At 40.1% G+C, this 15,630-nt stretch overlaps 1 long non-coding RNA gene across 1 annotated transcript; it reads left to right on the plus strand.

Moving 5' to 3' along the window:
• Positions 1 to 12,564, plus strand: LOC121667242. Its single transcript, XR_006016978.1, has 5 exons — positions 1 to 80; positions 5,182 to 5,363; positions 5,733 to 5,919; positions 7,298 to 11,307; positions 11,726 to 12,564. It is a non-coding gene; the product is annotated as an uncharacterized LOC121667242 (long non-coding RNA).
• The last annotated feature ends 3,066 nt before the right edge of the window (positions 12,565 to 15,630 follow it).

Here is a 15,630-nt window from a genome sequence, read left to right on the forward strand (position 1 = left end):
CGGAGAGTGCCCTCTCTTTACTTCTTTGCCTTTGCCTGCGTGCCTGCCTGACAGCGACAGGAAGATACAGCCGCTTTTAGGTGAGGAGCTCTACCCCTTTTTCATTGTGTGTTGGGCACTGAGTGTCACCTTCCAGAGGGGTTTCAGCGTTGACCTCCGGGCTTCTTTGTGTCGGCACGCGAGGGGTAAAACCCCCTTCTGCCAGCTCACAGCGGCTGAAAACCCCTCCAGTAACTTGCACAACAAACTGGTTAATTTCTGATCTTCTGGCAAAACATACATGACTTTGATTTTATTCCAGAATTTTTCAAAAGGTTGAAAGGTCCCCCTCCCCTCCACCTCCTCTCTCCTTCCCGTCTCCCTCCTCCCCTTTCTCTACTCCTCCTCTTCTCCCCCCTTCTTAAAAATATTGTCACAGAGGTGCTACCGCTGCCACTGATGGCTCAGTTTTGGCCGGCAGTGGGTCTGTCTTGTAGTTGGCAGGTACTGGCTCTGTCAGACGTGGGTGCAGCTTTTGGTATCTTCTCAAGAATCCACCCCTGTAGTCTCCCTGCTACCAAAGCTTTGCCGTGTAAACCAAATGCAAGGATGACAAACAGGGCCCTGGGTAGAAGCACAGTTTTACCAAACAGAGTGAGAGGACAAGAAAAGAACGTGTTGCACTTTCTCAGAGAAACTCCCTATGATTTGGGATTTGGCTAGGTCTAATTTTTTAGATGTATTAAATAATTAAATGGCAAATTTACTTTTTAATATCAAGGATTTTCCTACACATATTAGAACATATCTAAAGCAACTGTTATTTCTGATGTAAATAATATAGCAATCAATTAATAAGAGTAAAATCCATTCTTTCTCGTTTTTCTTTAGTCCCTTCAAAGTATCTCAGACAATTTTTAACTGCTATAAACCATAGCTTGAAAAAACTTTTCCACAGAAAGACATCATTCTGTCTTTATCTCTGAAAGCAATCTCAAAGGCTGATATAAAAGAGATTTTGAACCAACTGCTACCTTAACAAGTGCATCAAACAGACTTATTTACTGTTTCCCTCTGTGCTTACAATTTAGAATTTGATTTTACATTTCTTCATGAAATAAGAATGCAATCACATGTTGTGCACCTTAAACAAAACTGCATTCAAAGTGAATAAATCAAGGAAGCTATGTAGCTTCTTTAGAAAGAAAGCAGATAAAGGACAGAAGAGGAAGAACTGCTACAGTTTCCAAACCAAAGCAAAAATCAAGTGAGTAGCTACATTATTTCACTTTTACCATTAATGAGATAGTAAGTTTCAAACCATCAGCATAACTTGTGGTGAGGCAGTTTCAATCACATTCTTTTCAGGCCAAAAATTGCTGCCTTTCCAATCCAGTCTTTTACACCTCTTTTACCTGAAAACTAGGAGACAGGTCTCATGAGGGCAGCTGTTACCTGAGGCTGATAAAGAAGAATGCAAAAGCCAAACAGCACCAGAGCAAGGCAGATTAATAAGAATAATTTATCCATGTTCCAACAATTCCAAACCAAGAATTTATGGCATTGGTGCTCATTACTCCCTACTTAATAGATACTTGCATTTAAAACGACATATTCACATCAGTATGACTTAGCTTCTTCCCCAGTCAAATCAGGAATGCATCTATACTTCTGGAATACATACCAATTCATTCAGGGAAAGGTTCAATTCTGAAATGAGTTTCTTATTTAGGCCATTAAAAAGCCATCTGCTTCAGTAATTAGTCTTAATTATATTCCAAGTGGACACCAAAACTCTTTTAAATAGAATTTGTTTGCATAAAATAAGTATGTGAACCAGGCTGGTATCCAGGCAATATCTTCCAAAGCTTGATTATCGTTACAGTGATTTTTTCTGTTACATCTAGTTGGAAACTCTTTTGTTTCAATTTATGACCATAGGCATTCATTTTATATCTCAATAAAAATGATCCCCTGCTTCTTAGTAACCTCATCATAAGCATAGGAAGACAGCTTTTAGGTGCCTATAAACATTTCCTTCTGTGGGACATTCACAAGTCCATTCCCCTCAGGTTCTGTCCAGAGGGCACATACTACAACCTTAGACAATACTTGTTGCTCTTCACTGAACTTAACCCAGCTTGTCTGTCTCTTTCTTATATGTGGGATGGGGGAAGAAATCCCATTGTATTCCACATAACACTAACGAGTGTTGAATAAAGAAAAGTCCACCAGGTTCACCAGGTCGTCTAAAGCAGAGCTGCTTCCTAGCTAGCCAGTTCTCAGTCTACACCATTGGATGGGATTAGCCTGTCCCACACACAAGACTTTGCATTCGTCTTTATTAAATTCAGTGAGCTTCTTGGTGATCTGTCCTCGTCCCTTGGCAGTAGCTCTGCCTTTTAGTTTTGTTGAATCTCAGTCTGGTGTCATTTACATGCTTGAAAAGGGTTTGTTACAACTCCTCCTGTGAGTCAGTCATAAATATGTCAGACAGAACCCTAAGGTTTTATGTTGCAGAACAGAATGGGTTAAACATAGACAGTGTGGCTGACATGTTAAAAATGGTACAGCAGGAGCTATGAGAAAGATGCAGAAAGAAGGAATTGCAGAAATCACTTCCCTTTGCACAGAACAGAACATCCTGTTGAAGAATGCAGAACATCCTGCAGCAAGATGAGTGCACAAATGAAAAAGTAACATTATAGCTTGCTATGCATTAGCTAGCACGTAGACAGAACAAACAGAAATTGTTATGCAGAAGCCTAAACAATATAAATATCTGTGCCTCTTTTCAATAAACCTCCTTGCATCATCGATGCTTGGTCTGTGTGTGTTCAATTGCTGTCAGTTTTACAATTGTAGCCAGCCTTCAGCTACAGTCACTTAAAACAGTCACTTAAAATTTACCTCCTGAGACTTACAACTCACCAAATTTTTCACTAATCTAGCAGACCATTCCACTGGGGGTGATGTCTGTTCTTGAATAATAAGGTGCTGTGAGAGATGGTGTGCTAAAGTCAAAATGAATTGCATCCAAATCTCCACAGAAGTCAATTAGGTTGTACAAACGTGTTCTGCACTTGGTACATAATGTGTTAACTATTGCATGTATCATAGAATCACAGAATTTCTCAAGTTGGAAGGCACCCATAAGTGCTTCATAAGGATCATCAACTTCAGCTCCTCCTTGCAGAAGGATGACTACACAAACTTTTATACTGTAAAGGTTTTACTTTGATTTTAAATATCCCAAATTTTTAATTGCTATAATGCATAAGAATAATAGTATTTAATACATAAGAAAAATAGTATTGTGCTAAGAACTGTACAGAAGAAAATGTGAATGATGCTGCATAATGTATCTGCTGAATCTCCTATGAGCCAAAGCTTTGGATTTCAGTTTTTGTCACTGGATTCCAATAGTCTTTTGCTTCATTTGCTTTTGTTGCTAAGTAAGGTGATCTTCCTTTATAGGGATGATTCAAAATCATTTTTCTGTGGCCTGTTCTGATTTTAGCCCTGCCAGTACATGGACTTAAACTAACACTAGCTTCTTACCCAGTCATTTTCTGTTCAAATCCTCCTTTATAGTACAGTGAAAGACTAGAGGTCAAAATCCTCTTTACTGTCTCTGTAATCACCTTCTCCAATGTTTTCCAAAGGTGGAAAGCATAATGACCTGCAACTGCACCAGTTGCAAATCCATGTCCAGCTGCTGTCATGGTTCTGGTCAGCTGTCAGTGCAGCATGGCTGGGTCCCAGACGGCTGCCACAGGGACACTTGGCATAGTATAGGCCTTCAGAGGAGGAGGCTGTGACTCCTTCCATGATGAAAGGGAGAAGGGGATATGTAGTTCGTATGTTATCTACCTTCAGAATTATTTCAGTCAGCACACTCAGAACCCCACTCCTCCAAATTTGTATCATCTGGTCATACCAACTTGAGTTTTCTCAAGAATATCCTGACTCAGTTTTCTTCTACTGGTATTTTCTCCTTCTGCCCGGTGCACATGCTTGAGACATCCTTTAGCTCTTGTAAAATCTAATTTATTTATTTATTTGTTTGTTTGTTTGTTTCGGGGGTTTTTTTGTGAGGGTTTTTTTTTTTGGTTGATTTGGTTGGTTTTAGATTTTTTTTTGTTGTTGTGGATGCTGTGTTTGAGTTTTGTTCATTAAACTTATTATTATCAAGGATTTTTATTTTGCTTTGTTTTGTTCCTTTGAGTTATTTTTAATCAATTTCTATTGTAAGGGGAGAAAGTACTGACATTGTTAAACAGATTTAATGGGACTATGAACTAGCCCTTGTTTTCATTTTGCTAGTAATAGTAATAGGTAAAGCCACCTACTAGAATAAAACACACTATTTAGGCAGCTCTTAATTTTCAACAAAACATCTTTAGAAAACATGCATGCTTTCATTACCATGGTTGTAAGCTTTCAGTTTGAACCTATAATGAGAACCAATGTTTATAAAGTTCTTTTGTCCAACATGGAAGAAAACCTAAACTCCGTGTCTGTAAGTAAATTCAAGAACCTCTCTGTTCCTTTTCCCCCAACAATTTTATTTATCATTTCATACAAGGTTTCTCAGATTTTACACCTTCTATGGAAGTGTCACTGAGTAGCTCAAGGGAGGTGATTCTCCTTCACTTGCTCTGAGGAGACCCCACCTGCAGTTCTCTGTCCAGGTCTGGGGTTCTTAGCACAGGAAAGACATACTCCTGTTTGAGTTGGTCCAGAGGAGAGCCAAAAAAATATTAGAGGAATGTGTCTCTTATGAGGAATGGCAGAGAGAGCTGGTTGTTCAGTCTGGAGAAGAGAAGGCTCCCGGGAGACCTCCTTGTAGTCTTTCAATACTTAATGGGGCTTATAAGAAAAATGACCACAGACCTTTTAGTAGGGGCTACTGTGATAGGACAAAGGTCAGTGGTTTTAAATTAAAAGAAAGTATATTCAGAATAAATACAAGGAAAAAAAAAAAAAGATGGCATTATTGAAGCTCTGGAACCAGTTTCTCAGGCCAGGCAGTAAACTCTCCCCATCGCTGTAAACACTCAAGGTCAGGTTGAACACGGCTCTGAACAACCTGATCTAGTTGAAGATGTCCCTGCCCATAGCAGGGTATTTGGACTAGATGTCGTTTAAAAGTCTTTTCTAACCTAAGCTCTTCTCATTCTATGACTCCTTCTCCTTTAGGAATCTCTAATTCTGATGTGCTTCTGTATATATCTTGGGTCATACCAACAAACCACTGATGCCTTCTTAGAAGACACATCACTGTAAGGGAAAAATCATCTTCACAAGGAGACACAAATGAAAAGAACAAGATGTAATCTGTGGGCTAATTTCATGCTTTCAAACAGATCTTTCTCCTATAAGTAAGTTTCACAGTTTAAGGATAGACTGTCCACACTGATCCCTGTTTCAGGGTTTGTTGTTTTTTTTTTTTTTTTTTCTTTAATTGCATACTTATTCAGGATACATAGAATCTTTAAAGACAGAGGAACTGATACACTGAATGACCATTAAAATAATACTATATCTATTGGCTCTGTACCACAGATCAGTTCAATGCTTTTCCTGAGTCTCTGCTTAACCATATAAAAGATACAGCAATATCTCTTTCAGAGAATATGGTAACATAGTGATTTATCTTATTCCTTCCTTCCTTCCTTTCTAGTTCTCCAAGAACACAGGCTAATATTGTGGTTTGCTCCTGACCAGAAAAGGCCTTCCTTTTCTTTCAGATGCTCTCAAGTTGCACTGATGGAGGCATTGGAGTGGATATCAAAGGCAGAAGGTTTTACAAAATTATCTTGGCATAGGTGAAAAATCTTGCAACTACTTTATTCATGAATTCTCAAGACCGTAAGTTTAAAAACTAGAACAGCAGCAAAAAGAGACTATCTTGAAAAAGAGGAAGACTGAGCAAAGGTAAGACCCACACATCACTACTGTTTATGATCAAAATATGTTAAATGTTTTTGTTGAATTTTAATAGACTGAATTTTAAGAGATTGAAGTCATTGCTTTTGTGAATAATTTACTTGAGAGGTTGTCAGTCTGCCTAGCAAAAATGCTTTTCGCTTTATATGCTCAGAAAAAAACATAGCCCTCTGTGCTAATTCTTGAGACTGTTATGGTGATAGGAAAAACAGATTATTGGTAAGAAAAGATCATATAGGAAGAAATTTGCAAGGTTTTTATTGCAATATTAGGCTTTGACACAAGATTCAGAAATATAAAATATCTATGAGTGGCAATTGAGAAAAAAAAAGAAATAAAACATTAACCCAAAAGTTGTTGTAAAATCTGTCCCTGAAGACAACCTTTTTTGGTTCTGCAAGTGCAGTAGCAAAACTGAATGAAGAAGACAAAATCCATAAACTAGGGACAAGTTTTAAATTATTTTCTTGACTGACAAAGTTTTCACATGTCATTATATTAAAAAAGTGTTATTACAAAAGGAAAAAAATGTAAAAATCTACAAAATACATTTCTAAAAAAATTAATCTTTGAAATGTAGTACTTTAAAGGAATTGTTGTTCAAAATTATTTTACTTTAAAATTCAAATGCAAGAATGACAATTTTGAAAATATCAAAAGAAATGTGAATAATTGGCTCTTTTTCCAGCTGTTTGAGAATATCTTTTGATTTACCATATCATTATATTCTCACTAACAATTTCAATAGTAATGAACCAACACACTTCTCATTTTAAAAGAAAACTAAAACCTAACTGATAATTGTTATTTTGTGTTCTAAAAGGACTTTTAGTGCATCAAGAAATAGATTAAAAGAATCTGTGTTTCAGAACATTTAACAAAACACATTCTTATTTTTAAATTTCAGGGAGTAAAGTGTGGAAAAAAGAAAAATTATTTTTTTTCTTACATAAAGCAATCATGATACTTCCCTATGGTGTCCTTGGTGCACTTAATTTTATCACCTGTAGCTGGCTCAAAGTCTTACACCTAACTTTGAGATCTAGAAAAGGTAGTGAAGCTGTAGATGTTCCTTGTCTATTGTTAGTTTTTCAATTAGATTTTCCCACTGGCTTTTAGCTTTTCAGGTTGTAATTAGTATGGGAATTGATACATTAATTCCCAATTAGTTAATCTGTTTATGTTCTTTTCTCAGACTGGTATGAGTCTGAGTAAAAGAGGTTTTGGTCACAACTTCCATTGCTTTTAAGCATTTATCTGTAGCAAATGGCTTGAGCCATAGTAGAAAACTACAAACACACACCCCCCTTCATGTCCAGTAACTTCTCTATACTCTGATGTTTCTCTCTTTTTTTTTTTTTTTCAGGTTTTAGCGGCAAACATACACAGCTTACACCAAAAGATTTGAAACTAGGTACTGCAAAGAACTCTTCAACTCCTGAAGATCTCAAAAAGAAGGCCAACTGCTTTCTCATCAGTATTTTCACCCTAACACCTTTTTAGTTGGAATATCTAAGCTGACTGCAAGTCTCATATACCTTTACTCAACAGCAAAGCTGTCCTTGGAGAACTCTAAACCGAGCCGTCCATTTCCAATACTAACACATCTTCCTTTAGTTTTGTCTATTCCTCTCTTGAGGCTGAATTGCAAAACAGATCACTGATGTGAGCAAAGTAAAAACTGCTCTTGGGAAAAGAAGGGATTGACTTAGAGGCTTGCTGCTCCTTTGCTCTTGAAGCATTGATGCCCCTCTACTGCCCTATCTCCCGTAAGGTTCTTTATATGAGTTCCCTTAAACAACATTTTTGCTTGTCTGACTAAAAGAAACTAATACACTCCCTGATGTGGCAGGCAGTGAAGGTGTCGGGTAAGGGAAAAATAGAAGTAAGAGCATAATTTTTTTATCAGCTTTAAAACCAACAAGCTGATTCAGCTGTATACTACACCAAAAGAAGAACCTTGGTAAGAGTTAAGGTGCATCGATTTGGGCATACCAGTTTGCGTTTTATCGTAATCTAGAATAGCAAGCACAAACCTTTCTTCTTGCTATGTCTAGACCTGTCACTTTAGTATTAAGACCTCCTTACCAATACCCTGTATGTTAAGGAATAAAGAGTAGTGTGATCCCCTCAAGACAGCTGCCTTTGCATTCCAAAACAGTCTTTTGCACACACTGTTCATCTACTTTTAAAAGTCTTCTAGGAGATAAAATGTTATGGTTACATAAATGGAATATTAGAGTTTTATGCTTTTATTTACACAATCTGTTGATATGCTTGGACAGAAAGCTTGCCTACTGCTCACATGCAGCTTTTGTCAGTCAATGAAAATGTTTCAAGATAATCAATGGACAGAATTCAAATGTCCAGATAAATTCCTGCAACACCTTCTGGACATCAGAAGGCATTTAGGCTTCCTCTTTATCAAGACAATTCTCATTTCATATAAATGCTTTTTTTTTTTTTTCTGTATTTCTTTCAACTCTTCACTGTAGTTGTCTTAACTGGTAGGGAATAACAATTGTAATTTGTTTCAAGCTCATTTGAAGTTGGTATAGCCTTGCAACATTTGCATAAGTTAGAAAGAGAGTCTGGCAAAAATGGACAGTTTAAAGTGACTAAGCAACTGAGGTTTCAATAACAAGAAACCACTTGGATAATCAATAGCAGCTCATGGTCAGTCTGATGCAGGGTTGTTTTGCCTTTTTTCCTGTTTTTTTTTTTTTACTACTAGTGTTAAAAACAATAATTTCACAATGTTTCAACTCAATTCAACTTCAGTTGAGAAGACATCCAGATATCCACAAGAATTGAAGGAAGCTGACATTTCTATATTGTTACATGTGAATCATCTAGCGTGCTACCAAGATGATGTGCCTGCACAGAGAAAAAGCAGCCATGACTAATAAATAGGTGAGTATACTTGCATGCAGTGCAATCTGTTTGTGCCTATATTAACCGAATTCTGCCGTGACACTCTTCAGACTATTCCTTTGGTTTTAAGTCCCTGTTGGGAGCTCCTTCTTGGAAATAAAATGCAAAAGTATAACCAACTCATGACAAGAGTCAATTGTCTTGAATTATTTTAAATTTTTCTTTGATGTGTAAACAGAGAAAAAACCCAGAAGAAATACAGATCTTAAAAACAACCGTATAGTATTTTATTTGTTTCTCAAGTGTTCACTTGAATTTGAGCCTTAAACATTTATAATATACGCTGTACTTTATTGTTTTTATGATCGTAGTTATGACCTAGAAAACACATTCTTTTAAAAAGTGTGGTTTTGTCAAAAAAAGTCATTTTCATTTTAACTGTTTGACGTGGGAAACAGGCAAAAAATCTTCAAAACATATTTCTGAAATGAATGTCACAAATAAAAAGTATGTATCAGTGGGGGAAGAAAAGATGAGGAAAGGAGGAGCAACTAATTTAAAGGCCACCAGTATTTTTTCAGATGTTAATTAAAACCATGACAAGAACGTCAGACACTATAATTATGAAAAAGGCAAATACTTCAATGCTGCAAAGATTATCCCTTAAAAAATTGGCACCTGATATTAATTACTTAAAGTTTGGAATATTTAGAGGGCGTAGAGGGTCATTACCCTATATGAAAAAGTGAAATTATCTGGTTTACATTCAGTATGGAGATTAAGGATTTTCATTTATTTAAATATGATTGATGTCTAATTTGTTTATCGGTAAATCCTATATAAATGTCTGCAAAACAAGGGCTTAAATCTGTATACACAGCTTACATAACATGTTGATTCTTCCTTTGGCTTGCTAATACTTAAGATCATATAAACACCACAATACTTGTATTCAATTCACATTATTCACTTTGTGAAGACTTACCATTGCAAAGCATGGAACTTCACCTCCATTGAATGCAAAGAGTATGGGTTAAGTTCAACCCATAATACATAGGGTTCTAAGCAAAGACTTAGACTGCCATGTACATGAGAAAAGAGTGAGGGGGTTTTGTCGACAGAAATTGCAGTTGTCAGAAAAGATATTATACACAAAAATTTTCTAAAGTATTTTTTCTCTAATTAATGAACTTATTGGGTAGGGACCAAAGCTGTAACATTTGTGTATTCATAAGCAACAGGGTAGATAAACACTACCAGAATAGTGAAGAGTACTCCCTAACTTTTTCCAAAGGCAAGAAACCTAAGTCCAGCTACCTTAAATGTGTGTATAACAGTGCATATCATCTGGACAACAAACAGGAAGAATACTAAACTTCATACTAAACCCATGAGTTATGAATAACACAGAAATCACAGAAACTTGGTAGGAAAGGTCACAACTGGAATGGCTACAAACACCTTCAGTAAAATAGGAAAGAAATAGGAGGTGGATTTGCAGTTTATGTAAAAGAGGGAAGGTATAGGGTCATTACTAAAAAGGCAAGGAAATTTCACTAATACTGCTTACAAGAGAGAGATTGTCATTATCTTCTTTGCCTCTGTGTTTGCCAATGCTGTTGGACCTTAGATCACATAAACAAAAGGCTATGATGCATACATTGACACACTGGTGGTGGAAGACGGACAGAGCTGTGATCTCTTGTGAGGACACAACCCAAATAAATCTATGGACTCAGACAGAATCTACCACAAGGTGTCAAAGAAAGTGGCTGGCACTGTTTCAAGGCCACTTCCTGTAAGATTTGGTAAGCTGTGAAGATCAAGGGATGTCCCTCATGACTGGAAGAAGGCAAGTGTCACACACATCTACAAAAAGAACTCAAAAGAGGACCAGGAAGTGACAGGCTCGGTAACCTTACTTCAATACTTGGGAAAGTAATGAAACAAGTCCTCCTATAAGTTACTAGAAAACATAGAAAAGCAATGGGGAAAAGCCAGTATGGGTTTAACAAAATCAAGTCATGCCAGACTAACCTGATCATTTCTCTTAACACAGGGAGAGCAGGGGATGTTTCTTTCAAGGACTTCAGCAAAGCACTTAACACAGTTTCCCACTGCCTTCTCCTGGGAAAACTTGCAAGATACAGATTGATTGGATGGTTGTGAAATTGATAGGAAACAAGCTAAACAGGCTGCATTCAGAGCATGGTGTTCAAGAGCTTCTAATCAGATTGGCAACCTGCCCAGATCTGGCTCTCCCAGGATTTGACAGAGGGCCCCACACATATTCAGTGCTTTCACATATGGCCTTGATGATGGGATGGAAAGCACTTTTGCCAAGTTTCAGATGACCTGAAACTGGGTGGTTACATAGACAAGTGCCCCAGTGGGATGGGAGACAGAATACATAGGTGTCCTGTATTACCGCAGACCTGGTTCCTATGGTATATCACCGTGTCCCGCAGCCATAGGGAGGAGGAGGAGGAGAAGATCCAGCAGGTAGGAATTGTGCAGCAAGATTGATTTATTTAATTATTTTACAAACTCTTTTATAGATTTTTTCTTCATAGTCTAATTGGACAAAGGACCAGCCACCCCTTGGGGGCAATTGGCCAAAATCCTAAAACATCCATTATCAAAATATTTTCTACTATACCATAAACAAGACTTTCCAAGGTTGCAGGTGGCTTGGTTGTTTACATTCCCTGCTACCTCTTCTGTGAGAGAGAAAAGTCTCTCACGGACTTAGAAAAATAACAAGAAGATCCTCACTAACAGCATTTTTGTACCTACAGTCCTGGGTAACCCTCCCCCACCAAAAAAAAAGTATATTGTATTCTATATCTATCTAACCTGAGAAGCTGCATTTCACAATTGACAACTGTTTCAGAATGTATTTCTCAATACCTGTCTGCAGCAGGAACTGCCACCACCAGACGAACAGAGGTTCACCACTGCCCCAGCTCCTGAGTTCTCTAGTTCCTGAGTTCTCTAGTTCCCAAATTCTCCAGTTCTGAGTTCTCCAGGCACAAGAATTCTCCAGCCACCATTGCTGACAGAGCTGCCACTGCTGGGAGAGAAAGAGACCCTGTGAGGTTGTGTGAAGCAAACAGCACAGGGGAAGCAATTGACAGGTTTTGGATTCCAGAATTCTTTTTATTTGTCTTTGTTCCCTGCTGTTGTTTGAGGGAAAGGGGAGTTTTTGCAATCACAGCAGTTTGGTTGCTATGTTGTTTTTCTCTTTTTGTTCTCTCTCCCCACGTGTGGTCAGGAGAGGGGGGCTTGCTTGCCATTTTGCCATTGTCTCTCAGACTGTACAGTTATTATTGGAGGTGCCATCTTGGGGGAGGGCCTTCTCCACCATTTTGTTTTCCTTTGTTCCTCGGGAGTCCATGAGAATTCAGCACCTTTATATCAAGTGATTATTACTGTAATTTTTGCTTGTTGCTGTTTCATTTTTTAGTAAACTTTTTTTTTTTCATTTATGTCTTCTCACATTCATCTCTCCTTATTGGTGAAGGGGAAATGGTTAAAACTAAATGGGAGGTAATTAATTTTCAAGTGTCCACCCATTAAATTGCCTTAAACCAAGACAGAAGGGTAGGAGTGAGAAGACTCTTGAGTAAAGACAGTTTAATGGGACAGAAAAAAAAAATAATGGTAATAATTATGATAAAATAACTAAAATATACAAAACTATTGATGCACAATGAACTTGTTCATCACTTGTTAACAGATGTCCAGCCAGTTCCCTGTTGGGGTCTCCCCTCCTGCCATGGAGCCCTGGGAGAGGGACCTTGAGGGGACAGACACGGGGTTTCCCTGCCCCTGCTCAGCCTCGTTCCCATTGGTTGGTTTGTGTTCCCTGCGCGGGCAGAAGGACCCTTGGTCCCGTGACTGGAACAGTTCCTGGGCAGAGCCCCGGCCATGCGGCTGGAGAAATAAACATCTCTGAAACAGCTATCAAGAATCTGTCTGTCCATATATATTTCCTTTCCACGGGACTCCTGGTTTGATATATGTGTGTTGCAGGATCCCCACTACAACAAATGGTGGTGAATGCAGGCAGAACAATCCCCGATCCCTAAGCGACTGGTTTGTGTGAGTAAACCCTGGAAACTCTGGATTCCTCTTCTTGGTTTTGTTTTGCTATTCCATATCTAAACTATGGAGGAACCGTGGGAAGACTCTTGGCTCTCAGAGCCGCATATGGACATTTATCTTAAACTTAAAATGATTCTTGAACAACAATTTGTAAATTTTAGCTTGATTCAAGCTCAAAAAAAACTGAAACACTTCCTAGCATGGCTGTTTAAGAACTTTTTCTATGTTTCTTGGGATTTAATTCTTACCAAGGGCTTTTGGAAAACCGTTTGGACACAGTTAATATTGGAGTCGAAATATATGCCGATGGAAGAATATTTTCGTGACTATTATTTAATTACCGAGACTGTTGAGCAATGTCAGCTGTGTCTTGGTGAAGGGAAGCCTGGCGCAGGGACCGTGCAGCCCAGGCCACGTGCACCGAGCGCTCTGCGAGCAGCAGCGAGGCAGTTCCCGCGCGCGGGCGGAGCCAAGTGAGCAGCAGTGTCGGTGGCGGAGCGAGGAGCAGCGGGACCCGGCAGTGCCCGCCCGGTCCGGCGCAGCGCGTGGTGGAGGGAGCCCCGTGAACGCCCGACCGAGAGGGGCGGTGCGCGGGCAGCGGCTGGCGGCGGTGGCGGTAGAACGGAGCCGCGCCCAGCCGAGACGTGTGCTGGAGCAGGGCACGGGGGGGTCGTCGCTCGGGGGCCTGGCCGAGACATGGGTGCAGCACCTGGCAGCGGCAGCGAAGCTGCGACCAGAGGAGGCGACGCACGGAGAACTGAGCGGCACGGCCCGGCCCGGCCCGGCCTGGCCCGGCCCACGCAGCCCCGAACGCGACCCCAGGAAGAGCGCGCAGGCACCAGCAGCCCCGACAATTCCAACGCGGGAGCGACCGAAGGAGAGAGCAAAGATGCAGCGAGACAGAAAACAGCAGCCACTCAGAAAAAGGAAAAGATTATAGTAACTAAGATATTAGGGATAGTAAAATGGTATAATGCTAAGCAAAATTATGGTTTTATAACAAGGTGTGACAACCAGCAAGACATATTCGTGCATAGAACTGCTATTAAAAAGAATAACCCTGAAAAATGCATCCCAAGCTTGGGAGATGGAGAGGTGGTGCAATTCAAAATTGTACTAGGGAGAAAAGGGTTACAAGCATCGCAGGTCACTGGGCCTGATGGTGTTCCTGTAAAAGGCAGTATATATGCAAAAAATTGTAGTCATGTTAGACAGTATCTCCATTATAAGCCCCCCCTACAGTCTCCCTTTCCTAATCCCACCTTTCCCTTTTACCCTGTGTCCTATTACCCCCAGTGTATCCCCAATCCGTTTTTTTTATCCATGGTTTCCCTCACAAAACCATGCTTTTGCCAATTGTTTCCCCAAAAATCCCTTTCCAATGCCGAGTGGGGAATGAAAAGGGGGAGGGAAGAAATTAAACCCTCTCCTGCCTCAGTTTCCCCACAAAGCATGCTCAGAGAGTTCTGTCTCCCTTCTGTCAGCCCTAAGATGTTCCATAGAACCTGTTTGGACATTTAAAGACTCAGGAGGGTGGCTTGTTTTGTTTTGAAACTGTTCTTGTAATGTTTATCCAGTTGTTTTCATTCTCCTTTTATTAAAATAAAACGGGTGAGGTGTTGGGGTCTCCCCCCCTGCCATGTAGCCCTGGGAGAGGGGCCCTGAGGGCACAGGCACGGGGTTTCCCTGCCCCTGCTCAGCCTCGTTCCCATTGGTTGGTTTGTGTTCCCTGTGCGGGCAGAAGGACCCTCGGGTCCTGTGACTGGAACAGTTCCTGGGCAGAGCCCCGGCCATGCGGCTGGAGAAATAAACATCTCTCTGAAACAGCTATCAAGAATCTGTTTGTCCATATATATTTCCTTTCCACGGGACTCCTGGTTTGATATATGCATGTTGCAGGATCCCCACTGCAACAGTTCCCCATAGTTTTTATATTAAGCATAATGTTCTATGGCATGGAGTATCCTTGTGGCCCGTGCAGGTCAGCTGTCCTGTCTGTGTCTCCTCCCAGCTTCTTGTGGCCCTTCAGCCTTCTCACTGGCAGGGCATGAGATGCTGAAGAGTCCTTGACTCATACAGGGTAAGTCCTACTTAGCAACAACCAAAACATCAGTATGTCATCATCACTATTCTCATACTAAATCCATAATAGCATCATGATACCAGTTAGGAAGAAGAAAAACTCTATCCTAGCAAAGACCAGAACAACCAGAAGGGACGATGTTTTACAGAGGGACATGGACAAACTGCAAGAGTGAGACAGCAAGAAGAAAATGAAGTTTAAGGTAGAAAAGTGTGAAGTCCCACACCTGGGGTGACACAGACAAGGAGCCCAGTACAGGCTATCATGTGGGGTTGGGGAGCAGCCCTGCTGAAAGGGCTCTGATGACCCTGACAGACAAGTCAAAGTACCACTGCAGTAACAAAGGCAAACACATCTGCAGGGGTATTTGTAGCACAGAGAGAGAAGTGATAATCCCAACATACTCAGTGCTTGTCATGCTGCACCTGGAGTAGTGTCCAGTTCTGGTCCCCACATTTGAAAAAAGATGCAGACGGCCTGGAGAGGGACCAAAGGAGGGTACAAAGATGACCTACGGGCTGGAGAGACAGCTCTATGAGGAAAGACTGATGGAATTAGGTTTTTGTCCCTGAAGGCTCTGGGGGCGTCACATCTAAGTGTTCCGGTTTTTAATAGGCATCTACAAAGAGGATGGA

The sequence above is a fragment of the Corvus kubaryi genome, unplaced genomic scaffold (assembly GCF_017639235.1).
Source record: "Corvus kubaryi isolate FWS band 111438036 unplaced genomic scaffold, C.kubaryi_AGA036_p1.0 37357, whole genome shotgun sequence".
Classification (NCBI taxonomy): domain Eukaryota; kingdom Metazoa; phylum Chordata; class Aves; order Passeriformes; family Corvidae; genus Corvus; species Corvus kubaryi.